This window comes from Leuresthes tenuis, unplaced genomic scaffold, assembly GCF_036924035.1.
Source record: "Leuresthes tenuis unplaced genomic scaffold, fLeuTen1.0.hap1 SCAF_23, whole genome shotgun sequence".
Taxonomy (NCBI): domain Eukaryota; kingdom Metazoa; phylum Chordata; class Actinopteri; order Atheriniformes; family Atherinopsidae; genus Leuresthes; species Leuresthes tenuis.
In genome coordinates this window covers 7,902,984-7,918,387 of record NW_027325377.1, presented here as the reverse complement: position 1 = coordinate 7,918,387, position 15,404 = coordinate 7,902,984, and the positions used below count along the sequence as shown (strand labels likewise).

The following is a 15,404-nucleotide window of genomic DNA, read 5'->3' as shown; positions in this document are numbered from 1 at the left end:
TATTGCCAGACCTGTGTGCGCAAAAATACATAATTTCACTTTATCTGAACATATTTCTATGTGTAGTATGGAGACATGACTCAACAACACCATGCTGAAAAAGACTGAATAAAACACACATTAATGATTAAACCTTAAAAGATGTGTATTTGTTAGTAGAATATATGTTTGATAAATGAATACTATTTAATTGGACATCCCTCCTGGACGAAGATATAGATGAATGAGCATAAAATGCATATATAATTGATCTACTCAATAAATGTAAATTAATGGAAAAGCTTGTCTTTCTCAATGACCACTGAACACCGCAGCATCTATTTAAGACGTTGACCTTTCCTTTCTTGTTTACCTCCTGGTAAACAAGAAGTTAGTGTCAAGTCCTGGTTTTTATTCTTGATATGATTGGTCAGGGGGGTCTGGAGCAGTCTTTCAATCCAAATTCCAAAGAGCATGAGAGGTAACACAGAGGTAGATCCTTGATCATGGATTGCAGAAAGGTTTTGGGAATGTCACATGTTGGTCCAAGGAGAGAATACTTTCTGTAGAGACTTACTGGTCTTTTCATTATTAGGTCAACCTAATAAGAAGGGGTTAAAGAAGTAACCCTCTGCGTTTACATCTTAACTGCAATTAAAAGTTGATAATATAGATTGACCTCTGTTGCAGACTGTGGTCGTCTTTGTTTTATAGGTTGCTTCTCGTTTGAACTCCAGGCAGTAAGGGAGCTGTGTTAAGCGTAGTTTAAGCTTCTCCATCATTTCGTAGCTACGCCGTCAACGTGGACCCCTACGCCGTAGCCTGACGTGCACATCCAAAAAATTCTAACGACACGTCGTGTTGATGCGGACCGCAAGGGCTGTGATTGGTCTGCTCAGAATGGATTGCTTTTTCCGGTCTTAATGGCTGTATACAGCAAAGAAGCTAGTCAAATCGCGGCGGTGACATTCGAATTCACCCGTTCCCAGTCTCGACCGGTCGTACAGACCACCTCCGCAAACGTCTTCTCTGTCATCAGCGCTTCAACATTTGCAATATCAGCTTTTGAGCTCCAACTTCAAATACAGCTGCTCCACCTCGGTTGCCATTGTCTACTGTTATTAACTGTGACCGGAAGAAAAAGCAAGGATTCGGCTATAATCCCTGATTCCACACAAACACACAGCCTCACACCCCTAGCAGCGTGGTGAAGGGCAGAGCAACGCGTTCCCTCGACGCAGAACTTCGAATGCTCAATGACGGCGTCTCGTGTACACCGTCGACGTGGTGGAGAAGCATAAACTAGGCTTTAGGGTAAATGACTTCTCCTGGACTGATAAAACTTTAACTAGGCCTCCATTACTGACACATCATAGGACTCTAAGCCTCATACTAACTGGCTGTTCAGACAGGTTTGATCTTGAGACAGCTATGCAAAAAGACAAGCCTAAAAAACCACCAGCTTCCTTGTCGGGGACCATCATTTCATACTACCTGCACATTTTCTTGACAGGATTCAATGAAAGTAGTTTGGTAATATTTATTAACCAACCTCCATATAAAGTCTTAAGGTGATTCTCACCTTACTGTATGATAAACAGCTAATGAATCGTTATAAAACACAGGTGCTTTATCATTGTTGGTGTCTCCAAACAGAATCGAATCTTAACACTTCAGTTACAGTCAGACCACCAAATCCTGATACGTGATATATTGCATAGAATCCCTCTTAAAAATCCTGGTAGAATAGTTTCTCACATGGATAAACTCAGCTACCTTCCTCCCTTGACTCTTGTGCACACGTCGATGAGCATAGAGGACGTTTCACCTGTTGTCTTGGTAACAGGAGTTAAACATGACAGTCCTGAAATACAGTTACTGTGTGTGAAGAACACAAGCAGAGAGGGAATCATCTGTTTTCTCACCTCGTGTCAGAAGTCTGAAGCTCAGAGCTGAGCCCTGAAAAGGCCGCAGGTGCACTGCAGTGTGTACACATGAATGTACACTCAGATTTAGCTTTCAAGGTAATTTAATGTTCAAATTTTGTGTTCTGAGAGCAATGTACACTGGTGAAAAAGTATACCACAAAGTATTGTGACATCTCACAGATTTAGTGGAAAATATTTATTGTCTCACAGCTGAAGTCTTACAGTTTCTGCCTTTTTACTCTGGCAGCTGTGGCTCCTCCTGTCAGCACAAACTTAAAAACGTTCTTCATTTTTATCACTCAACAAAATGTATCTTTGCAGCGTGACTATTCTCTGATACTGCGAGAATGCAGCTGAACAAAATAGGTCTACGCAAGGTTGACCTTTTAATCATTCAAAATGTACATCCCATGTTGAAATGTTTTTCCTGATCCTTTTTCCACCTCATTAACATATTACAACTGAAGGCTTTGTTTACCAAACTTATCTGATATCTAAGACTTTTCTAAAATAATTTAAGCCGTCTACTAAAACATTTTATTTCTCAAACTGAAGAAACTAGAAAGATTGAATAAAAAACATTTGAGAGGTTATACCTGAAGCCTTTATTGGGCATGATAGCTATTGTCTTCATGTCAGTATTTTCAAAAAGATAAAACTGAGGGGATTGTATATTTTAATGTGACACTCATGTGGTGCAGCCTGGCTCAAGACTGCAACTCAAATGAAGGAGGCAACACCAGTATGAATCTTACAAAAATGTAGTTTACTCACAAAAATAACTCTTTAACGTGTCGAAGTTAGTGTCAGTAGTATAATAAAGTGAATGGATGCTTGGAAGTTTATGTTGCAGGCAACGCAAAACAACAAGCTGAACCCATCAATCGCATAATGATCCCCCTGTCTTACCCGGGAGACGCTGGGCTGCAGATTGTGAATGATCTTTTACGGTAGAGCACACTGGGCCCAGGTGCTGCTTACGCCACTAATCACCTTTCAGCATCTGCAAAACAAACCTGAAGACAATATCTAGTGGAGGGGTCATCACACATGTCTCTTTAAGCTTGAAAAATATAAGCATGCCTTAGTTGTATCAGATTGTAATGGGTTATGCGGCATGTGCAGGTGATATAGATCTACAGGCTGAAGGCAGCAACAGCTCAAAACCAGACACATTAACGGTTGGTTCATGTCACCATGCAGCGGGAGCATGTCGAGGATATAGCAAGGAATTTTAAGACTGAACCTTTAAACAATGAGGAAGATGTAATCAAACTTTTTCTGTTGTATTTTATGAATGACACGTAAAAAATGTGTTGATCGGTTGTTTTGTTGTAATATGCAGTTTTAATATGAAACATCTAGCATTGATTGCTTTTCATGGCCAACCATCAAGTAAAGATTATATCTTTTAATCCCAGGAAAATGAGTGGAGTGTCTCTGTATAACACCCTGATTGACAGATCTCTGATAAGCTGAAATAAAATACAGGGAATCAGATTTCAATTTAATCAAAGCAAACTGCTTAAACGTTCTGCAGATATTTAATATTTCAGTCATCTTCCGCATGTGAACTAAGTTACCACCGTTGCTGAAATGTGAAACAACAGCCCAGAATTCAGAGGACTTACATCTGTGCAGTGTGAGCATGCCAGCAACTTACAAGACCCGCAAGCTGCAGCAGTGTATCTGTATATCTGGTATTTCAAGCTATCTATGGTAAAAGTACCGGGTGAAATCAAGACAGGTGTTGGCATTGGTCCTGAACTCTTTACAGCACACAAAATCAATCCACAGAGTCTGTGCTGACTTTTCTTTCTTCTGGTTGAAGCCCTGAGAACTAGACAATTGGAGGAAAAAAACTTCTGATTGGTCAGATTGCTGGAGGTTTCTCTTGGTTGGCAGGGGAGAGGATGTTGGTGGCTCATGAACAAGAACTAGCACTCAAATCCAGCCATACTTGTTTGAGTCAGAATCACATCCAGATAGGCCCAACAAAGAGTATACATCTTTTTAGTAGATATGCTTATTACCTGTGTTTAAGAGCCTGTACTCCAAAGCAGGTTCAGCTCTGGATATTCAGTCTCATGAAGCTGATTCACTTCTTACCAGGGTGTATCACCATGCCAACTTATACTGGAAACCTAACCTGCCTCGGAGCAGATTCGACTTTGAGATAACAGATCAACACATGTAAAGGCATCTCATGACCAATCAGTTCTCTTGAAAATAAGATAGATGTCTGCATTACTGTGAGTCTCTGTCCGACTCCATTTGGAGTCAAAGATTGATGACTTTTTGACTTAAAAGCATCTTAATTAGAGATGTGTCAGCCAAATGCAATGTTACTGTGACCTAAAACTGAAAACTCCAAAACTTAGTCCTGCTGACTTTTAAAGATTTTGAATTGACATGATTATACCTGTATTACATTCATTTAATGAAATACACCATCTCATATTGATCATATCTACTCATGCTATAATGACATGGCAGTGATATCGATCAGCTTTTTGAATTATGCCCTCACACGGTCAGCATTCTCTCTTTCCTTCCTTCTTTGGCTGCGGCAGCTGCTGATTTTCAGTCTGATGGAATTATAGATTGTGATTGGTCACCAGATGTCAACTCCGCCTGTTTTACATGAAGGTGTGTATATCCAGGTCAGAAAAACCTGGATTAACTTACCGAGTGATAATGCATTGCTTTAACCCTGCAGATATGCCAGAAAACATGAAAAAACATGCCATGGGACTACAATCAGACTGATTTGCAGAGGGAACATTTACTTGTGTCTACTGTTTGTGACAAAAAGATGAAAGTTTCAGGAGGTGGAAGTTCATGTCATGTCTACTTGTCACTATTTAATGGTACCATTAGTTGGCCTTGCAGGAATTGTTATTCCTTAGAAAAACGGGGCATAAAAAGTGGAAGCCCTTCTAGCAAAGCTGCAAATGTGTTTGAGTGCTCCTGTGAGAATTTTCTGATGCCCTCTTTGTCCCTCCACACAGACACACATGTACCGCCAGCTCTTCATGTCCACCGAAACAGCAATATCTCTGTTAATGTGTTTTCACTCTCCATGTCCCCTCTACCTGTCATTTACCCCTGCTGCATGACACCGGCTCAGGCCGTTATTCCTGCACTGCACGTGCACCATCCTTTGTAAAACTGCAGCTGCCTAAGTGCATGGCACTCTGCAAAGGGCCCAAAGTCATTACATGTGACTGACCTTTGAACACCAAGAGCAACGTTTTTTTTTATTGTCACTTAGGAGCTTGCTTTTATTGCCTTTTTGAAGAAATGGAGGCAGGAAAACACAACATACTTTGACCCAAAAATGAAACTATTTTGGTCTCTGAACAGAGTAGTTGAAACCTCACCAAAGACTATGTGTTCACGTGCTCTCATCTCCTGTCTCCTTCGGTAGATTATGCAGATGCATTTTGTCACAAGTTCAGATGTTCTTGTCAGCTGTGTAGGACTTTCAGTTAAATTCAATTCAATAATGATAGAGAAATTATATTGCTGCAGTATAAAGTATTATTGAAGATATGCTTCTGTTATTGATAGATAACCTACAAAAATGTAATAGAAATAAGCTGACAAACGTGTAGAGAGTTGAAGTGTAGCAGAGATGTGTTGTTGAAACTCAAAGCCAACAGTTCTTGGGGTGGTGAGACACTCCTTCTCAGTGGCATGTCCAGGATTACATCATCTTGTTAACAAGCACTGTAATCCCTCATCCATCACTGTTACCCCTCTGTCTGCAGTCTCTGTCTGCCCAGACTCTACATTTGAGTAGAATGGTGTTCGAGTTGTTCCAGCACCATATTCCTGCTGCGTCCTTCCTCCCCCCTTTTCTCAGTTTTGTTCTTGTTCTGTATCCTAATTATCTTCTCTTAACTCATCTTTTGAGGTCTTATTCTAGTCTTACTTTCTCTACTTCTTATACTTATTGAGGTCATTTACAATCAGCATTTCAGCTGTGATGGCAGCGATCTCTTTGTCCTTTGTGCCTTCAACCCAGCAACCAAAGCAGATCCCCTCTGTTAGTAGTATGAGTAAAAACAGCATAATGGATCTTAAAACTTGACATCAGGTTCATCATTGACAATTTTCTTTTGAGTGAGCACATACAAGTTTTACAATACCATAATCGCAGCATGTAGAGTAAATTGTTTTACTATGTTTTATTAAAGCGAAACATGAATAAAACATGTAAGCCATCTGCGTTTGATGGACTTTAAATTCATTGACTGGAGTGTTGTGAGCAGGTGGTTGCGGTGGATGACAAGTGTAAAAAGTAAGCGGCTATGACTCCCGTTGATTAGAGTTATGCTGCCACTGACTTGCTTGAGGTTATGTAAAGGTTATATTATAGCATTTAATTCTACTCAGAGAAAGTTGCTGTATTAGAATAGGAAGATGTTACTGTTCCCACATGGGCCTCCTTTGATCACAGTCAAACTCTCATTTGACTGTTACACTGAGTAGTGAAGAGAAGCCTTTGAAACAGCAAAGACACTACAACATGTCAACACAAACTCACTTAAAAGAATGTTAATGTTGAGCCTTCATATCCACTACAGGCTCTGTGATCTGACAAACGGCGGGGAAGTAGAGGGTTTCCTCCTTTATTTGTTCGAAAGGTTTCAGCTCGGAGCAAACAGGTTTAAGGAGTGACACATTCTTTGAACTGTGAAAGCTTCACACCCGTGGCTGGTCTGGAAATAGCTAAGTGGCAGAAAAAGCATAAAGAAACATTTAGGAAATGATCCCTGCTAAGAAGGATGCTCGGCTGGAGGAATAAGTGCGGGTTCAGATCAGGAGATGTGGCATCAAAGTCTATTCAAAACCCAGAGAAGGGCGTCTAAGCTTCATGAAAGGATTTTTTAGAAAAGGTGTTTGAGAGATAACTGAGTGTTAACTTCCAGCTTCATTGCTTGTTTTTGTGAACATCACAAAACCCGAAAACTTTGCATCTAAGCTGGAATCTTCTAATCTTCCAATTCTCTTTGTATGTAAAGGAGCGTTGATGACAAAAGAACAATTCCAGTGTTGGCCTGGGATGCTCCATGCTCGTGTATTTTAAAGGTGGAAGTGTAAGGTCATGTGCTGTCCAATGTAGTCAGATAGATGAAGACTGCCAGCGGTAACTCACAACTGAATCATTTGTGTGTGTTTGATGTGCTAAAAGGAAGCTGTTTGAGAAGATGGTCACATTAATCTTATACATAACTTGTAGAAAGAAAGTCCAAATCTTGTTTCCATTGTGGTACTTCACTAAGTGTTCTACGTGAAGTGAACTAAAGAAGTGTCAAATTCTGCCTTGTGTAGGTCACATTTCCATAAAAATGAAAAAGTTGCGCCCCCCCCCCAGTAAGAACAGTTCTACTAAGCTTTTGTCTGCAACATGGATGAGAATATCCTGCACTGTTTGTGCCTCAGTTCTTAGTTTGTCATTTATGTTGAGAGATAGCACTGCCTTTGAATTTTTGAATTAAGCTTTAGAAATTATGAAAAACTCTTCTTGTTCAGTTTATCTTTGGAAGGGAAACTTGTGGGCTTATTCCTCAGGCTGGCGCGCCACGTTGACACATCAGTTTGATAATACTGGAGCAGAAATGGCGCAGGCAGACCAGGAGAGAGAAAGCAAATAGGGGAGGGCTGTTTAGCAGCGCTCACACAAGAAACACTGCTGCCTTCACCCTGAGCAAAGCCTGTGAAAGAAGCAGCCATCCTCCTCCTGCTCTGCCTGCCTCCTTAACACCTCATAACAATCCTTGGGTAAGTCAAGAAGCTTTGTCGCTGTTGTGTCTTTTGGCTGTGTGTGGAGCGGTATGCAGACACTGGGAAATGTGCCATGCAGTGTGGCATATGCTGAGACGTTTTTTATTGGCATTGGAGATTGCGATGAAAGATTCACACGTACTGTTGCCAAGGCTTTCTTTGAAGATACAAGCAACATAACAGAGCTGCTCCAACATAGTTCTGAGCTGTGTGTGTGTGTGTGTGTATTGTTTCTGTTGGGTGATTCAGAGTTGTGATTTCCTCACAGCAGCTAATGTGATTACTACTGCTTGACAGCTACCACTGGCTGGTCATGCTTGTGCAGAACAATCATCTGCGAGAAATGAAAGCAGAGCAACACATGAGAGTGCTGCCTTGTTTCCTTTCCAGCTGATATTCGAGATAGGTTTTAGGTTCCACTCTGTGTAGATGGGGAATTCAGAAAATGTCTGTAAATATGGGTAAAAATATGCACTTTTTTCTATTTATTGATGTAAAAACACAGAGTCCGTTTTTCCATTTCGTCAATATAATGCCTCGGTTTCATTATATTTGATTAAGCAAATGAAACTTTAGTCTCAGTGTTGTTTTTTTCTAGATATATGTTAACAGGTAGAGAATTGCTACCTGCTAATGCAATCTGTGTTGTTTTTGAAGGTGTCACAATTTTCTAGTTTCCCAACAGAAAATCCAAAATGTAGGTTTTTTTAGCCTCCATTCTTGAGAAGCGACTAGACTAGAAAAGCACAATACAAGTGCAGTTCATGCACCATTTCCCTATCTAGAAAATCATTTTTTTAAAAACATTTTTTCATCACATCTGGTGTTGCAAGAAAAAAAAGTTTTTTATTTTTTGGTAAAGTTTCATTTGTGGTTTTCAGGGAGGAAGAAGACAATGTACAATACAATTTTCTTCTAAACTGACAGTGGAAATATTATTAATTCTGTATTCACAAGAGACCAAAAAGTCCCATAATCTGGCCAACATTAAAGAAATATATATCTCTGGTTGATTTGATGTTGAATTCCCATCAACATGCTGCACATACATGTGGTTACAGGTCCACAGCACAGCTCAGGGCTTGGATCGCTCCATCATGGTCCTCGTGGCTGTAAGGACGAGGGCTGAAGGACAGGGATTCTTGGGCTGAGAGGGGACGGAGAATGTTTGGCAGCATCTCCATTTTTTTTTCAGAGTAACGTTCCGTTTTTGTGTTTTATCTGTCAAACTGGTAGCAGGCGTAAGTTCTGGTGAGTGTGACTAACAGCAAATGAATAAACGGCAAATATTTTTTCGATCTTTACTTGTTCAAATGAAAAGAAGGACCCAATTATTAGTGCGCTTCAGTTTGGTGATGCAGTTGAGAGAGCAGTGCCTGTTTTTGTGGCCTCTTTTTGTTGCTGCCTCTTTGTGCGCTCAGTAAATCCATACAGCAGCGCTCTGTATGTGCATGTAGCTCCTCCTATCCAGTTAAAACCTGAAGTACTTCACTGGGTGCAGAACTGATGGCTGTATGTATGTACGGTATGTATGAGTATAAAATGCCCCTCTGTGGCATTAAATGTATGTTCATACAACATGAATGGGAATGTTACCGATATGCTGCCGATATGCGTGAGGTTTAAGTGCTATTTCTACTATTTCTAACTTGATCCAGCAGCTCATATTGAAGTCAGCTCACCCTTCCTGTAATGGATCATTAATAGCAGTTCTCAGCGCTGACTCCTCATCAGCCTTTACACTGAATTACTTGAAGCCAAACACTTGAGGTGTGAGCATTTAAAATGGGCATGTTTGTACAGGCTAAAGCCTATAAGGAATGTGACCCCACGGGGTTTTTTATGCACTGAAGGTCTGACTGCAGATGACAGAGATGATGATGATCATCATAATGATGATAGTTAGAGAGGAAATATGGAAGAGATAATATAAAGCCAGTATGGCATTGGTTCCTCCTAGAATTTCTGTCTCCAGCAGTCTTCTGGATTATATCTGGTAGAATCCTTGCCTGACTGATGGCTCTCATCTCTTGTGACCTTCAATCCTGTCATTATCACTAGCAACATAAGGGCCTATGTAAGAGTGTGATAAGGAAATGAGTGATGTCCTGTATGCACCACCGGCCCTCAGGGTTGTTGTGTGCTGTTACATAACTCACAGATATTTGTGAGATGCACTAAGAGGCTCAACATGTGCACTTGTGCTCAGTGGTGACTCCGTTCATTGCTGCTTATTCAGAAAGATTTAAACCGGATAAAGGCGGACCTTGTTTGTCACGCAGCCAAGGTTGATGCCACAATGGTGTGTATGACATGGTGTGTATCTTCTGTACACAGTGAAACCCTTTTAGCATCGGCTGTTAGATCTTCTGGTTCATCCTATATTGATTTAATGGATTAAGTGAATTTTTGCATGTTTATGTTTATGCCGTTGGCAGAAGCTTTTATCCAAAGCGACTGCCTGGGATATGCCTGGGATATCCCAGGCATGACAGACAACAACCAGTATTTTTGAATGCTTTTAAATCCAGTAAATTTGTTTTAAACACATACTTCACCTCAGGCTGTATTTTCTCTCCCAATGTTTTCTCTCTTTACACTACTAACAATATCTCATGTATAGTGACAAGAGTAAACTATTTTAATATGCAAATGGCTCTGCTTTTCTCACCTGATTGACACCACTGCTTTGACCAGTTGCCAGCTGCCAACCAGACATTTAGTGAACACTCACCTGAGCCCAATGTTACAAAGACCAAGGAGTTATGCTGTGTGGACAGAGACATCTCTGACATGGCTGTTTAAAACAGCCATCAGTATCCAGGCTCTGTTTGTAGAGCAGGTCAACCATTTAAGGTATCTGGAGATAGTGCTGGACACCTGTCTCTGTAATTAAGAAAGCACTACAACACCTTCACCTGCTAAGGGACACATTTTAACTTAACTATACCCTCATTCCCACTGCTATAACCATTCTGAATTGACATTGTATAGCACCTGTTTTTATTGATGGTTGCTTTTAATAGTTCCTTTAACATCAGTACTCTTGTTAATCGTGTGACGGCATTTATTGCTCAGTCTTGTCAAAGAATTTCCGTCACCTTTAAGACTGTGAAGACAATATAAGTTTATCTGTTTATCAAGTGGTGGACCCAAATGTCGACAGAAGCCCAGGAGGCAGCTCTTAATTGGAAATAAATCCAAGGTGAGGTTTACTAAAAGTAGTCCAAGACAGAAAAGAGGTAATAGCCAGGAGAGGATGAGGAAGGGGAGAGAATTAAAGGTCAGAGGGGATGGTCAGAGCTGACAGGCAGGAAGACACTTAAATATGATGGTAAAGGAGAAAATGTGAGAGAAAAAGGTCAGGGCGGGGGCAATATGAACAAAGATGTGAGGAGGAAACCAAGAGCTGGGTTGAGGAAGAATGGTTGGACGGAAAGGAGGAGAAGGTAGGAAGAAAGGAAAGGGTGGGGGCAGGGCAGTCAGTGCCGGTGGCCTTTCTGAAAGGTTAGTGGCCCGGCCAGAGGGAGACAGAAGCTGAATGGCAGCTGCTCCACAGGGAGGAGAGAAAAGCTGTGGCTACATGACACACACACGCACACAGTTTTCTGACCACAGGGCGTCTTTTTCACATGGTATTTAAAACAAAGCACGTTTGTCCACAATGAGGACTAATGACATTAAACATTAGCTGACATTTCACCACAGATGGACGTATCAGAGCTATTGTTCAAAGGTAGCACATGACTGTGTGTGGTTGTGTGGATGTGTGAGAGAGTGTATTCCGTCAATGTTACCTTGTGCTTTGTCATGTGTTTGCAGCTTGTAGGGAAAGCGTGCCTCTAAAATTCTCAGCTGTGCAGCAGTTAGCTCCTCTCTGCAGATGTTAATCACGCCAAGTTTTTAGCGTGTGTGTGAGGCACGCTGGGTGGGTGGAACAACTCAATTGGCTTATCTCTTTTACAGCGGAGCCAATGTAACTCAAAAACACTTATAGAACAGAGTCATCTAAGGCTTCATTAGATGGAACTGTTCTCAGTGGACCAAACGTGTTTTCTCTGCTCTGCTCATCTCTTATATCCTCTTTAAACCGCATACTTGTCCTCACCTACCGTATATATAACGGAATTAACATTTTAAATTGTGTTTATAATAGTACAATGGGTTATCGTGGGGCTTTTTAGTAGAAAAGTATAGCGCAACGAGTATTGTAATGAGCCGCTGATTACTGTAAACACAAAAAAATAACCACAAAAATCCTCTTCTCCGAGTAAGTCCTACATGTGATTTAGAGGATTAAAAAAGCTGAACATAGACACGTTTAAGAGGCAAAAACATTAATAATCCAGTCGCAGCACGTTTGTTGAATTTAATCATACCACTTCTCCTTTAAGATATATTGGGATTGAGAAAGCGATATTTTCTCCAAGAGGTAAAGAGTTTCCCGTAGAGACTAAAGAATTGATGATGTGAACAGTTTAGTCTCATTTTGCATGTGTTTTGCATAAATTTTTCTATGGATGTGTTTGTATTCTTGATTGATGTGTTTTCACGGCTTTAAAGATTTATGGTCTTCTTTATCCTTAGCCTACAGTGGAATGTGATTATTTCATCACCATCAGATGTGTGACACGGATGTGGCCTATTCAGCAAACTAGTGCCTTTGTCTCAATAGCGCTGATCTTGATGAAGGCGGATATGTTGATGATAAATTAAGTGCTTATCTGGAGATTTTACCATATCTATTTGGTCAGGTCACTTTTAACACAGTTTACCAAGTTTTATAAATCTAAGTTTTTAAGTAAATTATATTCAGAGGACAGACAAATACAAATCAGACGGAAAACACAACCTTATCCATAACAACATTCATGTGCACTGTCTTTTAGGAGATGTTACATCTTTATACTGTACACAGTAAGTCTGTTTGGAAAGTTGTAAGAATTCAGCAGTGTCTGCAGGTACATGCACCAGAGTTGATGATCTCACGCGGGGCTGCGTTTTTTTGACAGAGGGAGGGATGTAAAACAACAACAAAGATTTGATGTGAGAATTCCCCTGTGTGGATACAGCAATGTCCATCTCTCCTTGTCACTTCTGAAGTGTTTTCAGAGAAACAGTTATGTTTTGTTTACTGCACATCGAGAGTGGAGTATGACGCTTCCATTTTTTTTTGCTGATTTTGTATTTATGTTAATAATACATATTGTAGGTGTATGTATGCATAAAATAGACAAGTGAGTGGAAAGCAACATTCAGGTCAGCAGAAAATAGTATGAAGCAGCCACTCTTACCTGCACACATCTTCCACACTTGACACTACGCTGCTGGTTGATCATATCCATAAAAAGTCGGGAGCAGACATTTTGTTCTCATATGCAGGATGAAGGAAACTCTGCTGCCCACCATGTCTTGAGATGACTTCACTCAAAAACGTCACCAGCAACAGTCGTTGCATATAAATTTACGAGAAAATACCACTTTCAGCACATTGTACGCAGCACTGTGGAGATCACCATGTTTGCCCCTCTCTATGGAATGCTTTCATCCCTGTTTTTGTTTGACTGTAGTGAATATTAATGCATGACATGGATATGAATTGGTGAATCCCAGCTTGAAATGGTGGGAAGGAGCTGTAAAGCACAGCTCCTCATGGAGTTGTGGGAAATTGAAGGCTTGAAGGATAGAATTCAATTCAATGAAATTCAAATCAATTTTATTTATATAGCACCAGATTACAACAGTTGTCATCTAAAGGCACTTAAATAATATAGTCCAATTCAAGCCAATTGGAATTCAATTCATTGTACTCATAACCCAATTAATTCATATAGAGCCAATTCAAAAAATAATATCCTAGCTAAGGAAACCAACAGATTGCACCGAAAACTCGTCTTCAGTCCAATCTCCCATCCTGAGCGTGCCTGTGGCGACTGTGGAAAGGAACAACTCCCTTTTAACAGGAAGAAACCTCTGGCAGAACCAGACTCAGGAAGGGTGGCCATCCGCCTCGACCAGCTGGGGTTTGAGAAGACAGAAAAGAGGGAAAAGAGGGGGGAAAAACACCATAACACCATTCAAAGGATATCTGTTGGAACAGGGAAACACAAGTTAATAACCACAATAATGTCACATGTACATAAAATCATTTGAGAAATGATAGAAGTATTCTCCTTTGTTGACTCAAATTCATGGCCTCCCAATACACTCATCTTCATCTTCCTCCTCCCGCTCCTCCTCTCATCCCATCAGTTTTTAATGTCATTGCATCAAGCTTGGCAGTGCTTATTCACACACCAGGAAGCTGCAATTAACTGGTAGCCTTTTGCTCTTTGCCTTGTCTGCCTCAGCCTCCATCCTCCACTGTTCTATCACCTCTTTCCTTTCTCTTTCCCCCTTCTTCTTATATTTCTCTAATTTCCCTTCTCCAGCTCATTTCACATAGAAAAACTCTGCATCCTATACAGCTGACTGATGTCCACGACTACAGCAAAGACTGATTTGTTTTGTCAAACAGAATGCATGTACTACAACATATCTTCATACTCTGTTGTTATAAGGTGATTGACAGGATCCTTCATCTGTGATTGTTCTGGCTCCTCAAGTGTTTTTTTGTCCTCTGCAGAAGAAACATACAGCTGTTAAACTTGAGGGACAGTTTCTGCCAACAACAGTAAAAAAAGCTTGATAAGCCGGCAGCCTGACTGGAGTGACAGCAGCTTCAAGCATGACATTACATTTGATTATTGTGTGGGCCGTTTCGTTACAAACAGGGCTGCAGAACTGTCATCAAATTGAACTGTAGAGCCTATGTAATGGTGGTGCCTGTTGCTGTTCAAGTGTGAACATGTGTTTTGTGATTAGGAGAAAATGAAGCGGTGCCTTTGATGACTCAAGGTGACTCAAGCAATCCTCTGACGGTTATCACAGCTCTGGCTTGCTGTGCAGCAGCAGCTCTGTGACTTAAGTTCAATTTGGACAATGCACAGGCTCATCATGCCCTGCTCGCTCCACACGTCACTGTGATTTGTCTCGCCTGAAACTGATTGTAATGATGCCTGTGGTTTGAAAAGCTTCCTTGAATCTGAGTTGAAAGCCTCTTGAAAGCTGCCATGATGGTTTATTCACAACTTGTTATTTGGTGTGTTTTTCTGATCCATCTCTACAGCACCTTGTTATCTGATATAAATGCCCTCAAGTTTTATTTAATTCAAAAGTTGCCCTAATAGCACTAAATATGACTGCACATTCAGTCTCTTCATATATGGCTTTACAAGGCAGACACAGAAGAAAATAATACAGGGTTCTCGTGAGGACTGTAGCGCACAGTTTTGTGTGTGACATGTCAGCTGACCTTTGCTGTTTTGGCTGTCCTCCATCTGCAGCTGACTGAGGGAGCGGAGCAGCCCTTCTGTGGTGCTGCACGGCTGGTTAGATCATACCCGGGGGGAGTAGCTGGGGAAGGACAGGGGTGGGTCCTTCCCCAGCTACTGCACAGCTGGCATCCCCAGATGTGGGTGTGAAAACAGTGTTCATGCTCATACTCCTTCTGCTGCTAACACTGACCCATCATGCCGTTGCATTAGTGTAACCATAGTATTATTTGAGCATGAATGCCTCTGACAGTTCTGTTTTCATTCTTTATGATTATTTTGCGTCGGTATGTGCTTTTATACAGTTTTACCATCAAAAGCTAAATGATAC

General features: G+C 40.9%; 1 protein-coding gene across 10 annotated transcripts in view; it reads left to right on the top strand.

Moving 5' to 3' along the window:
- The window catches only part of plekha5 (pleckstrin homology domain containing, family A member 5), a 155,888-nt gene that overhangs the window by 83,749 nt on the left and 56,735 nt on the right, over positions 1–15,404 (top strand). Inside the window, exon 1 of one of the 10 annotated variants that reach the window (XM_072377879.1) lies at positions 7,639–7,697. The exons of the other annotated variants lie outside the window; for them this stretch is intronic. The gene's annotated coding sequence lies outside the window, so the exon portion shown is untranslated. Of the gene's footprint in view, positions 1–7,638; positions 7,698–15,404 lie in introns of those variants that run through there. 10 annotated transcript variants of the gene reach the window in all.